The following is a 20,736-nucleotide window of genomic DNA, read 5'->3' on the forward strand; positions in this document are numbered from 1 at the left end:
ATATGCTCACTTTCACCAGACATTTTTTACACAGGTGCCTAATGTCAAAAGCAAAGTTGCTAGTTATTTGTTCCTTACTAGTAAATGAGACTGCAGTTTCTCAGGAGATGCGTACAAACTGTATATTATTTAGTTTTTATTTTTACCCTACTTCATTCATTTACTCTAGTCCTGTATGGTGTCCAGCATAGTTCTTTCCTCCCTGCTTTCCTGATTGCTATGGGAATTGGGGGTGAACATCGACTCAGGAGGTGCAAATTTTGGGCAAAGTTAGATTTGAGTGTCTTCCTGCATTTTCATATTTTCTGTAAGCTGAGAAAATCGGTTTGTTGCCTGTGTGTTTTTTCTGTTAGGTTAGTAATGATACAGTTCCGTGCAAGTGTAGGGTTAAAAGATAAACTAAACAGGATTACTTCAAGGCAGCAACAGACATAGATTGATGGTGTATTTAAAATAGCTTTGTAAGTGTTATGTAAGTTTGAGAGTTGTGTCGGCTCCAAGGCTTTGGCTGGAGTGTAGTCAGCATTTATGGGATGTGTACTATACATTTTTGAGTGTCAGTTTCAAAATTTAAAATCCACCAGACATAGCATTCTTGATAGACATTAAGCAATAAGGTCAAGTATACTTACACTGTTTCATTGTTGGTTTTCAGTTTTTCAAACTGACAAGGCAGACAATTTGTAAAAGAGCACAGCTGAAATATTTGCATATTGGATTTCCTTCGAAATGAACTTCCGTTACTAAGCTCTTTGAGAATTCTCATTTGAAAGGATTTTCAAGCTGAATCACAGTAAGGTCATGGAATCAAAATGCAGTTTCCCTGTGGTATGTTAATTTTTTAATAAGCTGTCTTTAAAACATCAGAGTTTTATATATCATTCGGTATTGAGGCAGCAAGAGGTTTTTTTGTCTTATTGCCAACAACAGTTGTGCAAATATTGACTGAGATTAATTTTCTGAAATGTGCGTGCGCGCCTTAGGTAAAGTTTTAATGAAATGCAATGAAATCTCATTTAAAGGTGTTCTCAAATGATAAATGTCTGTTCAAAACTGCAAGTTTTACTGACTGTCAGTAAACCAAGGCGGTGGCTCCGACATACAGAGGACAGGCACTTCATTTGTGCTTTGGATATCAAGAGGAGTAATATAGAACAGGTCTACTAGTCATTGTATTTCATTTTTGTATAAGACTGGTGATTTTTAAGCTTTTGTCCTCTTAATAAGTTGAGAAAAAGGTATAAGTTCTGTATCAGTCATATAATGCCATCTATTGTAACAGGAGCTTGCTTTTATTGTAATTCTGTTTAAAAACAGTTGGCATAACACAGTCAACATACAATATTTTTATGAAAACTCTCAATTTCACATACTCTGAGAGTTGTTTGTTTGCTTAATCCTTGTTTTCTTTGGAAAGGGCCTTAAATGAAGCCAATTAATGAATGTACGCTGTCAACTTGGCAGCCTAGAGCAAGAATCTGTGCTTAAAAATACTTGGTTTTATACTATCAGGGATTTACCAAGTAGGAGAAGAGCGGAAGCTTACTTCTCTTGGTGATCTGCTGCGGTGAAAGCTGCAGTACAATTGGAGAAATCTGATGATGTAGAAAAAGGTAGCATGAGAGTGCTTTGCCTGTAAATTCCTTTCCAACAAGCTTCACTTCACTGTTGTTCAAGCTGCTGTGCATTGATAGAACCATGTTTACTACTGCACAATTTTAACATATATTTCAGATGGCTTTTGTTTGGTTATTGATAATATTTATAGATATATTGCATGTTTGTGTCTTCCTATAGGAAGCGGATAGCTAGGATGCAGGGAAAATAGATACAAAATAATAAAAATGGTTTGTTTGCAAAAAAGTAGGTTAAATTGAATAAATTACTGAGTAAATTCTGAAAGCATTGCTTTTTAAAAGCTTAATTATTATTAATGTTCTTTCAATTAATTTATAAAAACGACAAATCAAATTGAATACTATCAGCTTATTTTTAAGTACACCAGCAGGTATACATATCCTGTAATTCCCTAAAATATTCCCTAGGATTTATCTCTTCCAGTGTCTTCTGCTTACATACTGTGACAGCCTTCTCCATAACCTGAGTAGCACAGAAACAGAAAGGAAAACAGAAAATAACAAGAGAAGGTGATTGATCTTTCAGTAGAGTTTCAAAAGAGAGATTTTTTCAAAAATCAACTTCCCTATTTATACTTGATATCTGATGGGGATTCTGTGTGTTCTTTCAAATACGAAGAATGTGCAGAAAACGTCCTTCTCAGTCAACTGAGGATGATGGAATTTTAGACACTTTGATTTATTATACCAGAGGACATGCACTAATAGTATACTATCATGTCCTGTGCCTCTTCATAGTTAAGCACAGTGGAGTTATTTGGGTTTTTCAGTAATCTTCCAGTTACTGGAGTCACTCCACTGGTATACAAATAATTTGTTTTTTGCAGACGATCAAAATGGATGTCCTGGTTAATGCCAGCCGACCTGTTCACATATTGTTGTAGTCAGATAATGCATGCTTTTTCCTAAGCGGTATATCAGACATGGTGTATTGAGTAATACAAGCAAGTGCATTGCTTTTTCTTTTACAGTTTTTAGTGTTCTGGACATTATGTATTTGTAAGTCAGAGTTCAGTAAGTAGTGTGTAAAATCTGGCTTTTTAGATGGCAGAATTGGATGATTTTTATGAAGAATCTTACGAAGTCAGCACCAACCTGGCTGAAACAAAGGTGACTCAGGTCCGAAATTTGCAACTAAATGTACATTTTTGTTACAAATTTGCCCAATTCTGTTTTGATTTCAGTGTCTCACCTTGGCTTATTCGTTGCTTTTACCCAAAGTGTGGGTTTTTTGTTACTTGCTTTGACTTAGCAAGAGAAAATTCATATACATGTGAGTAGCAATGTCATAGTCTTTCTGATCTGCAGAAAATAATTGTTTGCTAAGTTTGAACTCAGTGATTCCTCTTGCTTCACTATGATGATTGAATTAAAAAAAATTCTTAACCACTTTTTGAACTCTCCTTCCTTCCCTTCCCCTTGCCTCTCCTCCCCTCCCCTCTCTGAATGTTATCTGCCTATGTGCAGGTAAAATTCATTCATTTGGTGTGAAGAATAAGCAATGAGAGATTTCTAAAACATTGATCAGAAAGTAGGGCAGGAAGTTTTATTTATTTATTTCTGTTTGTTTAGGATGATAGTGTATCTTAGAAAGCTGCTTAACTGCTGCCCAGTGCAGCTGTCCTTCCCTGAAAGATTAGGTTTCAGGAGCAATGATGGATGTTGAATGCCTGTAGCCAGTTGTGGGGTTTGCTCTGAGGTCAGTGCTGCTGATGGAGGATAGGAATTTACAGCCTTATATCCCTTTGCCAAAGTAACCAGTAGCATTTCTCAAGAAAAAATAAGCCCACATCAACTAGATATGTTCAATGCTGAGCTTGTATTGCTGCCTTGTTCAGAAAGCTATTCATACTAGTGAGAAAGAATAAGTAGATTTGTGAATAATAAGGATAAATTTAGTCATTAGTGTGCCCTTTCGTTTCACAGGAACACACAGAAATAGCTAGAAAAGTAAATAGGATGATGTGACTTCATTTAGAACTTCTTACATATTATTTTAACCTATGTCAACAAATTTGGAATTGACACTGTTCGCTTTTTGTTTCAGTTGTTTCAGATGTGCTTAAAATTTCTAACAGCTTTCTGAGCATGAATACACTCTCGTTTTTTACCTAAAAATAGGATTTTTTTTTTTTGTGGAAAAAATATATGTTAATAGTTTTCATCAAGCTTAACCAAGGCAGAATTGATATTCATCAGTGATGAAATGGTAGATATTCATCAGGTAGAAAGACTAAATGACATTTAGTGTGACCTTGTTTAGTTCAGGTATGACAATATGTATTGCCCATACAGATGGATAGCTTGGATGGCTTTAACCTGTGTTTTCAGAAGTATTTGTTAAGATCAGATTTTCGGATTTTATTTTTGAACTATCTACCCTCCCTAAGCTGTTGAAGTTTGTTTTGATATGCAGTGATGTGATTAATTTTTAAACAGTGAATTTTGTTTGAGAAAGGTGCACAGGAAACCAGACTGCTTTACTGTTAAGCTTGCAAACTTTTTTTGAGTTGTTTATATTAATTTGTACCTTAATGGTATAGGTGGATTTTTCTGTCAAGCCTTAGAAGAGCTGTCCTAATAGGCTCAAAGCCCCCAGTGATGGGTGAGAAAGATTTTATTTGACAGCAGCATTATTTGGATCAGATCCATAGTTCTTTTCTGTATGTGCTTAAGTGATAGCACTTTTACCCTGGGTAATCCTAGCAGTGGTTAAATTCAAATTCAGAGAAGAAAGCTTAATAAAACATGTGATGAGTTGATTTATAGTATCTCATAAATTAGAGAGTAAGCAGCATCTTGGTGAAGAGAAATACTTATCCAGCAAGAATCACTTTAGAACAGTTTCGCATCAAGGAAATGGCATTTTGCCAAATGCCTATGTATTCTACTTACTGGCAGCGTGCCATCAACTTTATTTGGAAAACTGTCTTTGCTTAAGTAATAAATATTCACTATTTAACAATTCATTTTACTATAAATAAAAGATGGATTCTATTATTAGGGTTTTTTTTCATTTTTAACCTATTTCACAAAGAATGGAGTTTTTGCTCATTACCATTAAGTGCATCAATGACCTGCTCTTGATTAACAGAATTTTCCAAACAGTGAAACTGTTTTCCTTATCTTTTTTTTTTGATGATTTGGGTATTTTGGGATATTATTTTTGCTTGACATGAAAAGCCTTGAATTATTCTATAGTACATGGCACATGAATGAAAAAGCGTAATATTAAAGAAGTATTTACCTTAGTTGATACTAATGAGACTCTAATGCATTTTTTTTAATTGAAGAGAAATGGATAATCAATGTACATTTTTGTTGTCACTAAGTTAAATATGTAGAATTTACACCTGTTTCCCATTTAACATTTTCAAAAGTTGTCTTAAATGATCACATGAATTATCAACATATTGACCAGTTGAATATTTTAAATCTATCAAGGCAGTAGATAATGAAGAGAGCATTGTACTTTCTAATGCTAGCAGGTGGCAGTGAATGCTTGCAGGAGCAATCATACCCCTGTAACAATCTAGCATTCCTTGGGTTTAATTTTACATGATTATAGTGACTCTGGAAAAAAACCCAGAGTGGTAGGATTTTAGCAATAGTATTTCAGTTAGCTTAGTTATAGACAGTTTGGGGCTGAATGGAGTAAATACTACATATACGTAAAAAGGAATTGTGTATTCTTCATGTGTTCAGTGGTAGCTGATGGAACAGATACATGTCCTTCTGAGCAATTTATTTGTAGGATTGCTTTATTAATCTAGTGCACAAGAGTAATCTTATTCCAAAGGTATTAGAAAGCATGAAGATAACTACTGGACTTTACTTAGAGACGTGGATTTCTATGTCTTCAAGCAATTTGAATTTATAATCTCAGTCAGTCTTCGTACTTTTTATTGGGGAGTACATAAACTATGGAAGGTGCAATGGCCTTAAAACTTTTTTCATCTTTGGTGATCTCTGTCTGGAGTAGTCCAGGTTAGAGAGACAGAGATTAATAAAAAAAGTCAAAATTGATTGTTTGTCATGTGTAGAAGAAAAGCGTGATAAGATTTTTTATCATGATGATAATTAAGTAGAAATGTTAATATAGTGAGCAGTCCTTAACAGATGTAAACTCTTAGTAGACAGACAAGTGGCTTTTTCAGCCTTTTTTGTTATCATTCTTGTAAGGAGGTGAAGAATTTGCTATTTAATGGGAAATTTTTGTTTTCCTGGGTTAGCTTCATATTGCAGATGCCAGTGAGAATATTAGGCAGAGATTTTTTTCTGCAGCTTTTACATGTTGCTCAGATAATGGTGTCAAAATGTATTTCATATTTAATGAGATGGAATTCTTGAGAACACTGAAGAACTTGGGGATGGGAGGAAACCTGAATTCAAGCACTTGAAAGAGTAAAGAGTGAGATTTTACAACCTCAGAATTTTCCTACTAACAAAAAACTGCCATAGTATCAATGCTGATTTCACTACTGTGACTGGGGATGTCCTTTCCCCACCTCTTTCTCCACGTTGTTCTCCGTCCTGCTTTTGCACGCCTGGACATCTGTCCTCAGTTTTATAAACAGCAGTTTGTAAATCAAGGAGAAATGTGTCTTTCTGAAGAAATGCTGATGTCTGCTTCATACCAGCTCTTCCATACTCTACTTCACTCTCTCTGGAATGAGTCTTTATGTGTCCTTTAAATGTAACTCTCCATAGCAGTTTTTGCTTCTCATTGTTAGAACATATCTGATGTTGTGAACTCTCATAAACTGTGAGAGGCTCCCTAAACAGTCCTTGTTTTCAGAATGTCACTTAAATTATGAATGTTGGGTACTCTGTTATGTTGCAGAAATCTCCTCTGAAACCTACTGCCATTAGGATCTCAAAGGCTTAACTGATACTTTTTTACTCCTGCTAAGTGTTATTATGGACATGCCCTTTTTGCAATGATCTCTGATTTCTTTGACTATGTATCAATATCTAGAGAGCAGTCTTTCTGTGCAGGCATTGGTGTACTCATGACACCACGTGTATACTTGTGCACATGCTGCCTTTGTTGAGGTATTTGAATAACTCTAGGTTACCTGCTTTTTTAAAAGTTTTGTGCTTTCTTTTATGTCTTGGATAGGAACTTTTTTTCTTTGTAAATTCTTTGTTTTTTCAACCATTTCCCATTTTTCACAGTGGGAGGTTTTCCACACGAAAAGGAGGAACACAGTAAGAGAAAGAGACCTGTTTGACAGTTTCTCTCGGCTCCTTGTGTCTAGAGAACTGCATGAGTATAACAACAAAGAAATGTATCTCTGGTGCTATTTTGGTGTTTTTGTCTCTAGGAGCAGTGGTAGCAGATTTAGATTTAACTGTGAATGCTGGCCCTCTTCTCCCCAGGTAGAACCTTCCATTTAAGTCTTTGTGTTATTCAGCTGAATTCAGTTTTTTAAATCCTGTCTCTGTCACAGTGAGTCAGTTTTTGTTGAGAGACAGTCCTGATCATTTATTCTCACCAAATAAATTGGTGAAAGTGTTGCAGGTTCATACTTCTGAGTTCAGAAATTTCAGCAGTGTAGGTTCCAGAGTTTTCAAGCTCACTTCAATGCTGGGTCCTCCAAGTACAATCAGGGACAGGTATTTTTTAGAGCACAAAACTGCTGTGTTAATGGTTTGAAGCATTAAATTTTGTCAATAGACACCGTATGTCAGACATTGTCATGCTCACTGTATTTTTCTTAGTATGCTGTATTTCTTCATCATGTTTAATGTATTTGAGAATTTTAAGGCAGGTTCTCACTGTGCTTTTCTCACTAATGCAGTTATTATTCCACCTACTGAGTTTCTGAGGTGTTATTAGCGGGTAACAATTGCTGCTTTTCTTGACTTACGCATATACTTACCTGTATACAATAATTAAGCAGGATTTCCTCCTGCTCTTGCATTTGTAAGTTTTTTTCCTGTTAGAGTGGGGCAGATGACTGCTCCAGTTAGAGGTACAGTTGTGTTACTAGATTTTTGGTATTGCATGGAGTTGCTTGTGTTTCATAATTTAGTAGCTGCTGAGGGGTGTATGGTTCCACTATTGGGAATGAAGCTGTAGCAGCTGGGAGTTTATGTTTTGCTGAGAGTGCAGGTAACCACACACCCTTGTCATAGATGTTTAATTGTGATTTTGGCTGCCCTTTGTAGTGGTTTGAAGCTAGTACTGAACTTTCGTGGCTTGTCTGAATCTATACAGATTCTGAAGCTTCTTTCAAAATTAGGGTTTTGGCTATTTGGATGTGGCTTTTGGTAATTTCAGTCCTATTCTTATAAAGACCAGTTTTCAGAAATTCCTCTCACTGAGTCCTTGTGTATCAGGATGCGTTGCAGAGCTCGTCAGTTTTTTGCCTGCTTTCTGTTTGCAAATAGCTCAGATATTTGGCGGACAAACATTATGATTTATAAGTTCTTTGTTTCCTGATGAACCATTTTCTTTTACCTTCAAACTTACTGAGAGGAAAAACATATTCAACTTTCCCATCTGCAATCTTCCTTTATGTTTCCTATAATGCTGAGGATTTTTCTGGGTTTTTTTAATGGTGTGTAGACTGAAAGACAGACAGTCCGTCTCAAATACTTCTTCCTTACTTCTTCCTTGAAGATACCAGAGTACTCCTTAAAAAAATGCAGAGCCTTCCTTTGGAGGACTATGAAAAATGTCTTTTATGTTAAGCAAATCACTTTCAGATTTTGACTGTTGAAACAATAAGGCAATTTTCTTTTGTTTCTTAACCCAAAGCATTGGTGAAGCTTATCCTTCAAAAATCTTGTGGCTTCCTTTTAATTGGACTACAGATTTCTTGGGTATTTTACCAGTTATAAGGCATACCTATATTACAAGTTACAGCTACGTGAGAAGGCTTGGTGTGTGACTAGTAATCAAATAACTGATAACTGAATGAGCATCAGTGGAGTGAGTTGATGTTTGAGTGCTTAGGTGGCAATCAGGAATTATGTAATGCTCTCAGATGCACAGACTCTTAGACCTCAGGTTGAATAAAAATAATAAATCAGACATAATTTTATATAGCTCTGCGGTCCTTTATTGGGTGTTGCAATATATTTGAGACTGATGGTTATATCATATATATTCTTTTGCATTGTTAGTTTTTATTTGAACTATTAATAGTTTTAGAGCTGCAATCTTAGGATGACCCAGAGGTATGAAGGAATTGTACACCTGTGCATCCCAAATACCCTGCCCAGATAGAGAGATTACAAAGTTCCACTGAACAATAAAAACTAGTCCAGTCAGCTGTACTTTGCAAAAATCCCCTTAGTGTTTGCAGCATTATACATAAGAGAATCCTTGTATGCATCTTCTATTGTTTACAGCCTAGAATTTAGTCCCTTGTTTGTGTCATTGCTTAATAGAATATGAATAATACAGAAAAAAAATTCACTATAAACCACTCTTATTTTCACTCTTCTCTCACATCTTTTACAATTATTTGGAATTCTAAGGATAGCTTTGAAGAAAAAAGCTGTTTGTAGACATATAGCTAAAAATAAATATAGGTGCTGAGAGTAATGTAACCAGATTCCCTGAAATGACTTTAAAGATACAGAACATTCACAGCTCCTGCTAATATTAAACAACAAATGAGAGATTTATAAGTATTTTTTAAAAGGGTTAGAAAGAAAATTTTCTTGTAGATTAATGAAAGACTATTTTTAAATGAGCTTCCTTGTGGAAGGAAAATGCTTGTGTGTAAGCAGTCCTTGGCAATAAGAACTGTGTGCTGTATATGGCTCACTTTATTCATGCACATACTTCCATAGTATTAAATGAATTTAATCACACATCAGGTTAGCAGGAGCTGGTTCTTTGTCCTGTCATTCTATGCACTAAAAGTGTATAGTAAAAATATGAGAACATATATGTGAAAACGTACGCAAGGACAGAAAGAATAAAGAAAAAAGCTTCATTTAAGATAGCGTTCAGCAGAGAACTAAGGCTCGCCCATACCCGTAACCATATATCTGGGTAACTTCACTACTATCTAACATCACTGAAATCCATGAGCGTATATGTGGGTTTAAAAATAAATGTGTGTGGTTTAAAAACAAGTATACACACTAAATTGATTTATGTTTAATTTGGACACTTAAGTCTGTGGAGGGGAAGGAAGTAAAAAAAGCTAATTTCTGCTTTACAGTATTTTTACCTCTTCTTCATAATGATCAAATCAATATTATTAACACAGCTGACAAAAGATGAAGTGGTTTACTGCCTTCCTTCGTTTATGGAAAGAATAAAAGTAATATACTAGTACTTCATACTGTTTTTCTTTTCAATTTTCATACAGAGCAAGCAAAGCTTCTCCAGACTATTGAAATGTGAAATAGACACAGACTGTATTTCCGTTTGTGTGCATTATGGAACGCTGTCATTTGACTACAGGAAAAAATATTAACAAGTAAGAGGTCTATAACAAGTCACAATCTGTTCTAGAAGTATGAATGCTTCAGTTCATGAACATTTTTTAATTTTACGTGACACAGGAGAGCTACTATAGGCATCACTCTGTCAGGAATTTCTGTCTTTCACCAAACCACAGTGCAGGGCTGAAACACTGTACCCAGTCAAGCCAAGAAATTTTTCCAATTAATTAATATTCTCTAATATTTTAGTGAAGATCTGTTCAGTATTTACTTGAATATAAGCTGAGATCTATGCAAAGATTCAGAGGTACAATGCACACTGAATAGTTTTTTATTTCATCTTTTCTAATCAGTTTTTTCTTTTGCATTTCATTTTCATACCTACTTGTTTTTAAGCTAAGTATAGCAAAATACAGCACTGGTTAAAGGCGAAACTCTTAAAAATTTGTAAGGGAAATAAGGAAGTTTTAAAGAGAATGTAGTTTTACTACAGGTAATGATTTGTCTTGTGGAGTAACTACAGAAAAGAAATTCCAACATGTCGTGTAGAGGATGAAGGGATTGGTAAAAAACAGTTCCTAATCTGGTAACTGAAGAAGTTAGTAGAAGTAATTTACATATTACAAGATAAATTAATCTTTTTTTTCCACTGAGCTTGTGCTGTTTTACATAATTTTATAGTTCTGCCTTGGGTTATTCACAGTTATGTTGAATTAGTGATGGAGAAATAATTTAGGTAAAATCCTTCAACAACTTTTGTTTGCACTTCAAAAAAATTTTGCTGATATTGAAAACAGTGGACAAGCTGGTCGTTTGATGCAGGTCTGTGGAATGAAATGCAGATATTAGATGACATTTAATTGTAAATTATGCTATATAAGTAATATATTTACTGTGAATTTGTATGTGACATATTATATGTAAGTGCTGTAGTCTTTGTTTAAGAAGGGGCTTGATGTCCAGATGTCATGTTACTTGTCTTTGAGAGTCCACCCTTTCTTCTCAAAAAGCTTTTATTGTTCTTAAAATGCTGCTCTTCTGTGTTCTTTTTCTATAGGTTAAGTGCCTTTTTTACATTTTTGTTATGATAAATGAGCTGAAGGCCAAAAGGCTTTGGAAGTTGTATCTAAGAGTATGAAGGTGTATTTTCTCTGGATAGTTAGAAAAGTAATTTAAAATTGGTATGATTTTAACAGCTAGATTTGCTGACGTGGATGATGTGTATAGCATAGGCTTGCTTTGGTTTTGAAGTGGAATTTTATTAAATTATGTGACTCACTTAGGGGTGTTAAGCCTTCCAGGTTCCTCTTTGCCCCTTTACTTCACTGAAGTCTTAGATTGCTTACGTAGTTTTATAGAATTCAGTGCACAGGAATTTATCAATAGAGGAATAAACATTCTAATACAGAGCAATCAGATGACTTTGTGATAAAAACTAATATTGATAAGTCTCAGATGGGGTGATAAGAATCATACAAGTCAAATAAAAATAAAGTGAGGTAAGAATTCATTGAAATTGTAACAGTCTCAGATTTCTTCTACTGTGTGGAATAAAAGCTGTCTTCAAATTAATGCTTTTGCCCTCTTTTGTAGGACAGACAACACGATATATATAGAATCTATTATTTGTTCGTTTTGGTTTGGTTTTTTTTCACATATTAGATTTTTTTAAAGCAACAGTTTTGTGGCTAGCCTGTATCAATATTTTCTACCACTAGTAAGCTCCAGTCACTGTTTTGATATCCTTCAGGTATATGCAGTTATTATTTGACAATAAATTTCATAGCCTTCTAGTGAAATACACATATGTGGGATGCAGAGGTTTGTATTAATTTTATATTTTATACATATTTTAACCTTTAGTTTGTCAGGCTGCTGTTACTAAAAATATTTTACTATAACTCATGATCAACTTTCTCTTCATCTCATACTTCATAGCCTGTTTTACCAGTAATTTTCACACTGTTGATTGTTATTTGTGTAAAAAACGTGATAGCTTTAGCTGCCATTGGCCTTGTGTTTTACATCTTTGTTGTTGTTCTGCTTTTATGACTACAAAAATATGCTGTTCCCTGCAGTTAGATTTTGGCAAGGTCTAGAAGGATTTTTCTTAAAGCAGTTCTGTTCTCAGGTAGATTAAAGTCACTCTAAGAGCTTTGAGGATTACTGGATCAATGCACATAATTTTTAATTTCTGGATACTAAAATATATTTAGGAGTTGTCTTACAACCACCTACCAGCAGGACTTTGTTAAGTATGTGTATGCTTGTTGTTTAATTTTTATTCCTTAACTGCTGTTTGTATTCAGTGCACATTATAGCTCTCTGAAGACCCGAAATGCTTTTTATTACTGCCTTTTATCTGTCATGCTGTTTGAATGATTTTACTGGACACTTGTAAAGTAGGAAATTGATACAAGTAAATTACAACTTGAATCTATTTCTGTTGTCAAAAAGCATTAAAAGAAAAATAGAATATGGCTTCTATAAAATGTAGTTATTTAGGAAGCAATATTTGGCGAATTAGTATATGGAAGTTGTCCTTTCTGTATAACTTTCTCTGTAGGATTGAAATGGTTACAATCACAGTTGACTCATAAAAATAACATGGAACTGAGCTACGTAGATTCATTTTTTTTAAATTGATAAATATTTTTCTTTAGGAAGTGAAAAACATGATGATTACTACTTTTTAGTCCTGGGGTCTCTTGAGTGCTTACACATGTATACTCAGACAAACGTGCACACATGGAAATGAGTGTTTCATGGTGGTTAAGAAGATTGCACGCATTAGGTTTTGTTGATTAGATTTCTGAACACCAGAAATGCGTGATATTTTGAGGTTTTGTTGATTTTTTAAATTAATGTGATTTAGAAAATACTTACATTTCTGTAGGTACTTTTCAGATGCATCCTCATCTAGATTTGGAAGGTTCTGCTGTACATTACTGATTGTTCTACTTTTATCACCATTAGGTGAGGAACAATGCTTTTTGTTTTTATTCTTATCCCTTACCTCTATCCTTCCATGCTTTCTTTACAGGTATTAATACCAGCGATGTAGCTGTCTTTTTTTCTGGTACCATTAGGTCTGTTCAGCACAACACCTTGGTTATGTGTATGTGATGCTGTATAAAAGAGGCGAGATGGTGAGGGAAGCATTTTGCTGCTGCTGCTTTAACCACTTGAGAGCATATAGGCTCACTGATGAGCCATCATTGTACTGTGCATGAGATAGATGGTAAGTTTTTGTTTGGCTATCTAGGTTTGAGTAATTCTGAGTAATTTAAAGAATGCAATTTCTGTATTCAGATAGACTAACCATACGAATTTTTGTCACTCCCACCTGCACAGGGTAAGAAGCCTGCTTTCCTGCAGGAAGAGGCATTTGTTGACCCTCAGTCTCAACATTTCTTAATGGTTGCCATACACATAAATTAGTTTGCTGGAAAAAACATACCATTTTTTTAGATTTAGTTTCTTTAGTGATCCAGTGTTACTGCATGGGTAGTAATTTCTGATTGCAGATCCTAAATCTTTTTTGTTACAAAAGTGGACTGAACATTTTTGATGTTTGCTTGTTTGAAGTTACAGGAATTAGAACTAGCATTCACAATGAAGCATTAGTAGGTTTAAACAGAAATGTTCCCTGAATGATGTGACAGTTAAGATTCCTTGATAGAGATCTTCTCTCTGAATTACATTGCTGGTGAAATAGAAATTTGGCAGCTTTGTGTAATCTTTTTTCTTTCTTTTTCTTTCACTTTCTACCTTTTTATATATAGATTTTAAACTAATAGTAAAAAAAGGAAGCATTTGAGGGTTTCCATCAGAAATGATAAATCCTTATGCTCCTTTTTATTTAGTTATAAATCAACTTTGTCTCAAGTGACACTGCTTTGTATTTATAATGAGGTAAAGTGTAAATTTTCTTGTATTTTGCATGTAATCATGCAAAACTTTGAAATACTTTTGAAGCAAGCTGCTTCTGACCAGTTACTTCTTTCACCATTTTTTTAATTTGTCTTTACTAAAGCAAAATCTTGTCTTTCAGAATACACGATGAATAGATAAAATACTATGGTACCAATTCAAGCTCAGACCTTTTATGACCCTCCTAATTCCATTTGGTTGAGGAATGAACATAGGACGTGGAAAACCACCCTGAAATGATGATACTTTTAAGATTCTTTGGAAAGGGCATGTGACAAATCTAAAACTTAGTTTCTCACCTCTGCTCCTATTTAAGTGGGTACTAAACAGTATGAGGATATGTTGCTCTACTGTTACAGTCAGCTTTCAGTCGTTTGTATGAGTGTTAAAAACTGGATCCATTTGGATACTTGAAGTCTGTGTTAGTGGCTGATAGATCTCACATGAGCCAGTTATTCCGCAGGTGTAGATTGTGGTTTATAGAATTCAGAGTACTTTGCCTTGTAAGCCTTGTAAACTCTCCTTGGAGACTTCCAGTAACGTATCGAATTGAACATAGACTGACTAATACAGAAACTTTTTCACTTGGAGTTTTTGAAAGATCAAAGAGAAAATATTGACTATTATTGGGTAATAATAGTCAAGTTTGAAGTCATGTTTACCAAAATCAAATTCTTCTATCTGTGTTGAGCATTAAAGTATTTTTTTTACAATTTATAAACTTGTTCCTTTTTTTTTTCAGTGGACAATAGGGCTGTTTTTGTGAGGAATATATTTGTACCTGAACTGTTTTGTTAACAACCTGATTATGTGGCATCATTTGAATATATTAGATCAGAATTAATTTGATATTTTGGACTTGAAATATTTGGATAAGTGTCGTTTTCACCTACCAAGTAGCATTAAGTAGTATTTGGAAATTGGATATTACCACGTAATCCATTTTCAGTGTCTGACTTGTTCTTCTTCCGTCCCTGATTCCAGACAATAAGTTCCGTATATTTTAAATCATGCATATTCATTAATCTTTTGACTTTTTCTGAGTTTTTTAGCAATAGAATAAATGTAACCTCTCATACAAGGGGTGTAGTGACAAAACATGTTTAATTAGAGCTCAGCATGCAGTTTCAGATGGCATCTGTTTACATGAAGCATGATTATTGCTGTTAGTGCTCTTTTTTTCTCTGTTCCTTTAATGAGCTTTAAATTTATTAAAATAAGTGAATAAGATTGCCCTAAATAAACAAAAAGATAAATACAGCAGGGATGGATAACCTTTATGATAACCATCATAATCAAATACGTATTGCTGGTTTAGCATGCTGTCTTTCACATGCAATTTGATAAAATATAAGGATATTTAGTGGTTTTTAATCTAAAATCTGTGTGTTGATTAATGCAACACAACTGTGTAAAATGTAAGATGTATTGCAGATTCTGTAGATGACCAGTGCTCTTACACATTGGTGGGCTGAGGTAGTTTTATTATCATCTGAGAGAGTAATCTGAGAAGCTGAGAAGAAGTAATATGGGAAGCTTTATTTCCCATATCTCTCTGCTGCCAGTGCCAAACAGGTCTCATACTCTTATATATAATTTATATAAATATATTGTTATTAACATCTATATTAATATTAAAGTAGTTTATGTAAATATATATTATTATACAGTGTTATGGTATATATGACTTGAAGTCTGATGGAGACTTATCAGCGTGTCTTCCACAGTTCAGTAAAAACACCACCAAATCTGCAGTGACCTATGCCACTTACAGCTGACTTTGATCTAGAGACCTACATGTTAAAGCCCCCATATCTCATTAACATTCCTAAAACGTCTTGTTCTCATACAAAATTGGCTCTAAATTAGGGAGAAAATTACAGTTTAAATGTGATTTAAAGAAAGTTAAGTGGGTGACAAAGGAGAGCCATAGCAGCAGAAAGACTGTATGTCAGCCACAAATCTCAGCCTTGGGAAAAAGAAACCTAAAATTGTAAAAAGGGTGAGAAAAGGTAAATGAAAGGATTACCTAAGAAGGCTGTTTTAGTGGGGAAGGAGGAGCTGGTCCATGCTATTGTTTCGCATAGACACCAGCAGTACAGCCAGGAGCAATCTGAGAAGTATCAAGAAGGATTACAGAACTATGAGAGTATTGGTAAGGTTCTCTGGAGCTCAGGTTGTATTTTCATCAGTCCTCCCAGTCAAGGGGAGGGGGTTTGAAAGGACCAGTTAAATGTAACAAATCAATAAATGGTTGCAGGATTGATGCCACAGCCAGGGACTGCTGAGACCATGGGACTTGTTTTAAGAAGGCTGGCCTACTGAGGACTGATGGGCAGAATAAAAGCATCTTTGGTCATAGGCTTGCCAAGCTGATTAAAAGGGCTTCAAACTGAAGTTGCTGGGTGAGGGGAATCTCAATCCATCCCTCTTCTAGCAGTTTGATGCCAGTGCCAGCAAGAGATGCCCAGAGCTGGAGATGGGTCACAGGTCAGCAGTAGAGCACCTGAAGAAGCATAGAGGAATTCCAGACAGTTCAGCCACTAAATCAGCTTCATCCCAGGGTGTTACACTCTGGTCCAGAAGCACCATGCTCTTGTCAGGTGCACATTTAATTTCAGATTTGAAGAGATTTTTCCCACACAAACACTTGCAAAATCTTTGATTCTTAAATACTTTGAGTTCACCTCTGGAGAAAAACTACGTGTTTTTCTCTAAGAGATTTCTTTTAATTTGGTGAGAATATAGGTGTTTTGGCAGAAAGGGTTTTACAGAAATAACATGCAAACCAAGGAAAAGCATTTCACTACAGATTAACAAGCATTGCTAATGAGTAGGAAACCTTTGTTTACACCCAGCAAACACGAACTCCATACAACTGAAGTGAAATAGAGAACAATACGTGTTTAAGTTGCCCACAGAGGAGAAGGAATAAAAACAGAATAAGGGGAGAGAGACATATTTATCACTCTGGAGGTCACACATTGACAGATCAGGAGGGCAGAGGGGGATCCAGCCCTTGGGCGTGTCTGTTTATGGACTTTGGCTATTGTGGCCACCTCCCCTAGGTGGGACTTTTGGTTCACTGGCACTCACTGTCCACCTAGCCAAAGTGTGGGTGCCACAGACACTCAGAGGCTCCAGGGGGCATGATGTGGGCAGGCCACCAGGCAGACCTTACTGACAGCCCAGCCACATGGCTTTCCCTGCCATGTGCTCTGCGTAGGCACAGCCGTGTTGGCTGCAGGCCTCACATGTGCCTTCCTGCCATGGGCCAGCAGATGATGTTTCTGCAGGCCTAGCCCTTCCTCCCGCCCTTATACCCCCACAAGGTGGTTCTGACCCAATAACAACTGATCTGGTGTCTGACACAGGAGCTCAACTTTAATGCATTTATGCTAATACACATAACATGGAGAATGAACAAGAGGAGTTAAGAGACGTATGCGCTCCTGCAGAGCTGCGATCTTACTTGCGTGAAAGAGATGCGGTGGCATGGCTCCTGTCACTGGAGTGTTGGATTGGAAGGATAGAGGCTCTCTAGGGAGAACAGGCCAGGGAGACGATGAGGTGGTGTTGTCAGTGACCAGCTAGAGTGCATGGAGCACCACCTGGATGAGTAGCTGATCAAGAGTTTATGGATCGAGATTAAAGGGAGGGCAGGGACAGGTGACATTATAGTGCTACAGGCCACTCAGCCAGGAAGACTGAATAGACTCCTCTGTAACAGGAGTGGCTTCACATTCACAAACCCTGATCCTTATGGGGGACTTCAACTACCCTGATATCTGTTGGAGGGACAACACAGCAGGGCACAAGCAATCCAGGAAGTTTCTGGAATGTGTTCATGGCAACTTCCTTCTCCAAGTGACAGAGGAACCAGTGAGGGGAGGTGCTATGCTGGATCTTGTTCTCACCAGCAAGAAGGGGCTGGTGGAGAATGTGAAGCTCAAGAGCAGACTGAGCTGGAGTGACTATGAAATGGTGGAGTTGAAGATCCTTAGGGCAGTTGGGAGGGCACACAGAAAATTCACTATCCTGGACTTCAGAAGAGAAGACTTCGGCCTCTTCAGATATCTGCTTGGTAGAGTACTGGCGGATAAAGCCCTGGAGGGAGGTAGAGTACTGGGGGATAAAGCCTTGGAGGGAGGAAGGGCCCAAGAAAGCTGGTAAATATTCAAGTATCATCTCCTCCAAGCTCAGGAGCAATGCATCCCAATAAAGAGGAAGTCAGGAAAAAATTCCAGGAGGCCTGCATGGATAATCAAGGAGCTTCTAGACAAACATAAACAGGAAGCATACAGAGAGTGGGAGCGAGGACAGGTGTCTTAGGGGCAATACAGAGAAGTTTTGTGAGCAGTCAAGGATCAGTCTAGGAAAGCTAAAACCCTGATGAGTAAATCTGTCCAGGCACATCAAGGGCAACAATAAAAGTTTCTGAAGGTATGCTGGTGATAAGGAAGATTAGGGAAAATGTATGCCCTTTCTGGGAAAAAAAACAAAAAACAAACAGAAAATAGGAGACCTGGTTACCTAGGATATGGGGAAGGCTGCGGTACTCAGCACATGTTTTTTGGCAAGTGCTCCAGCTACACAACCCAAGTCACAAGGCAAAGGCAGGGACTGTGAGAATGAAGAGTTGTCTGCTGTAGGAGAAGATCGGGTTTGAGACCATGGGGCCAGATGACATCCGTCTGTTTTAAGGAAATTAGCAGATGCAGTGGCTAAGCCACTGTGCATCATGTTTGAGAAGTCATGGTGGTCTGGTGAAGTTCCCATGACTGTAAAAGTGGAAAACATCCCCATTTTTAAAAGGGAAAAAATGAAGACTCGAGGAACTACATGCTGCTCAGTCTTACCTCTGTGCCCAGTGAGATCATGCAGCATATGCTCCTGGAAACTATACTAAGGCACATGGAAAATGAGGAGATAATTTGTGACAGCCAACATGACTTCACTATGGGCAAATTGTGTCCATCAAATTTGAAGACCTACTATGACAGGATTACAGCATTGGTGGATAAGGGAAGAGCAACTGATGTTGTCTACCTGGAATTGTGCATTGGACACTGTACTTTAAGACATACTTGTCTCTAAATCAGACAGACAGGGATTTGACGGAGGTACCAGTCAGTGGATAAGGAACTGGATGTATGAGTGCACTCAAACAGTTACGGTTTGGCATAACGGCTTAATGGCATAATGGCTTGAGTGGATTCCAGTGATGAGTGGGTTTCCTCAGAGGTTGAAATTGGAACTGGTACTGTTTAACATGTTGGTGACATGAACAGTGGGATGGAGTGCATCCTAAGCAAATTTGCTGACAACATGCTGGTGGGCAGAGATATGGCGTTCAGGAGGACTGTGACAGGCTCAAGAAGTGGGCCCATGGAAACCTTAGGAAGTTCAGTAGGGCCTAGTGCAGCGTTGTGCACCTTGGGGCAATGCCAAGCACAGGGACAGGCTGGATGGAGAACAGATTCAGAGCACACCTGAGGAGAAGGACTTGGGAGTGTTGGTTAACAAGAAGTTCAGTGTGAAGGGGCAATGTGGACTTGCATCCCAGAAACAAAACTATATCCTGGGCTGCATCAAAAGAAGTGTTGCCACCAGGATGAGGGTGGTTAGTCTCCCCCTCTACTCTTGTGCCCCATCTCTGGAAGTACTGATGGAATTTTGAGCAGTCTGCTCTAATGGAAGGTGTCCCTGACCATGGCTGGGAGGTTGGGACTAGATGATCTCTGAGGTCCCTTCATTCTATGATTCAGTGATTCTACGAGTAGCTTGAAAAGAAAGAGAACTTTTAAAATTAACGCTGAGCTAATGTTGAAGGGATATTTTGAGTATTTATATGCTCACATATCTTATGTGCTTGAGATGAAAATCTACTCTAGACTATACTGGTATTTTGTCGAATAGAGGCTAAGAAGTTAAGGTCTTGCAGCAGGCCGCACAATCTCATTTCTGTCTTTTTGTGCATGTATTTACAGACTAACTGAAATGAGTCTTTCATGGTGGAGAGTTTTAGATATTTTGCAGTTGGTGCCATTTGATAGTAAATGCAAGCATTTTTTTCCTTAGTTATCATGCTGAATTGACTTGATTAAAAAAAAAAGTAACACTGAAGTATTATTGTAAGGGTTAATGTTGTGTATTTTAATTTTGTCTTACCTCTTTAACTATGTTGACCTTTCTCAACCAAATTAATTTCAGAAATTAAATTTATATAACAAAGTTTCCCCACAAGTTTCTGACATGGACCAGAGTCTGTAAAGACCATAAATCTTTATATAACTCTCAACTAATGAAAAAAATGCCTTCTTTGCCTCATGATGATCTTTCTACTATACTATCCCTAGGTTTATTTAGGAGTAGTATAGAACTTTCCAGTTCTGTAATTACATTGTGGCAAATATTTGCAATATTGCATATTTGAAATTGATTATAATAGTTTTTCTACTGAATACAAAAGTACTGTGTTTTTTCTCTTTTGGACTTAGAAGCTAAAATAACAGTGGCAACCGGACCTTCTAAAATTTGCTCTAACCACAGGTTTTAATTAAAAAAAAAAGTTTTGTCCTGGGAATAAATAAGACCGTATTAAAATTCTCTGTGGATTATGTTAGGCCTGTGTAGGTTAGTGGGTAGGGTAACATCAACCTGTTCTGCTTCGAGAAAGACTTAGGGACATATCCAGTAAAATGAATTGTTACAGAAGTGCTGTGAAGCACACGCTAGTGGAATTTGAAATCAG

The 20,736-nt window shown here is 36.6% G+C and overlaps 1 protein-coding gene across 25 annotated transcripts in view; it reads left to right on the forward strand.

The window, feature by feature from the left end:
- PTPRD (protein tyrosine phosphatase receptor type D) overlaps positions 1-20,736 on the forward strand; it is a 1,149,573-nt gene that overhangs the window by 807,984 nt on the left and 320,853 nt on the right. The window contains exon 1 of one of the 25 annotated variants that reach the window (XM_051768186.1): positions 2,712-2,777. The exons of the other annotated variants lie outside the window; for them this stretch is intronic. The gene's annotated coding sequence lies outside the window, so the exon portion shown is untranslated. Of the gene's footprint in view, positions 1-2,711; positions 2,778-20,736 lie in introns of those variants that run through there. 25 annotated transcript variants of the gene reach the window in all.

This window comes from Manacus candei, unplaced genomic scaffold, assembly GCF_025592945.1.
Source record: "Manacus candei isolate 608988 ecotype Guabito, Panama unplaced genomic scaffold, ASM2559294v1 h1tg000093l, whole genome shotgun sequence".
Classification (NCBI taxonomy): Eukaryota; Metazoa; Chordata; class Aves; order Passeriformes; family Pipridae; genus Manacus; species Manacus candei.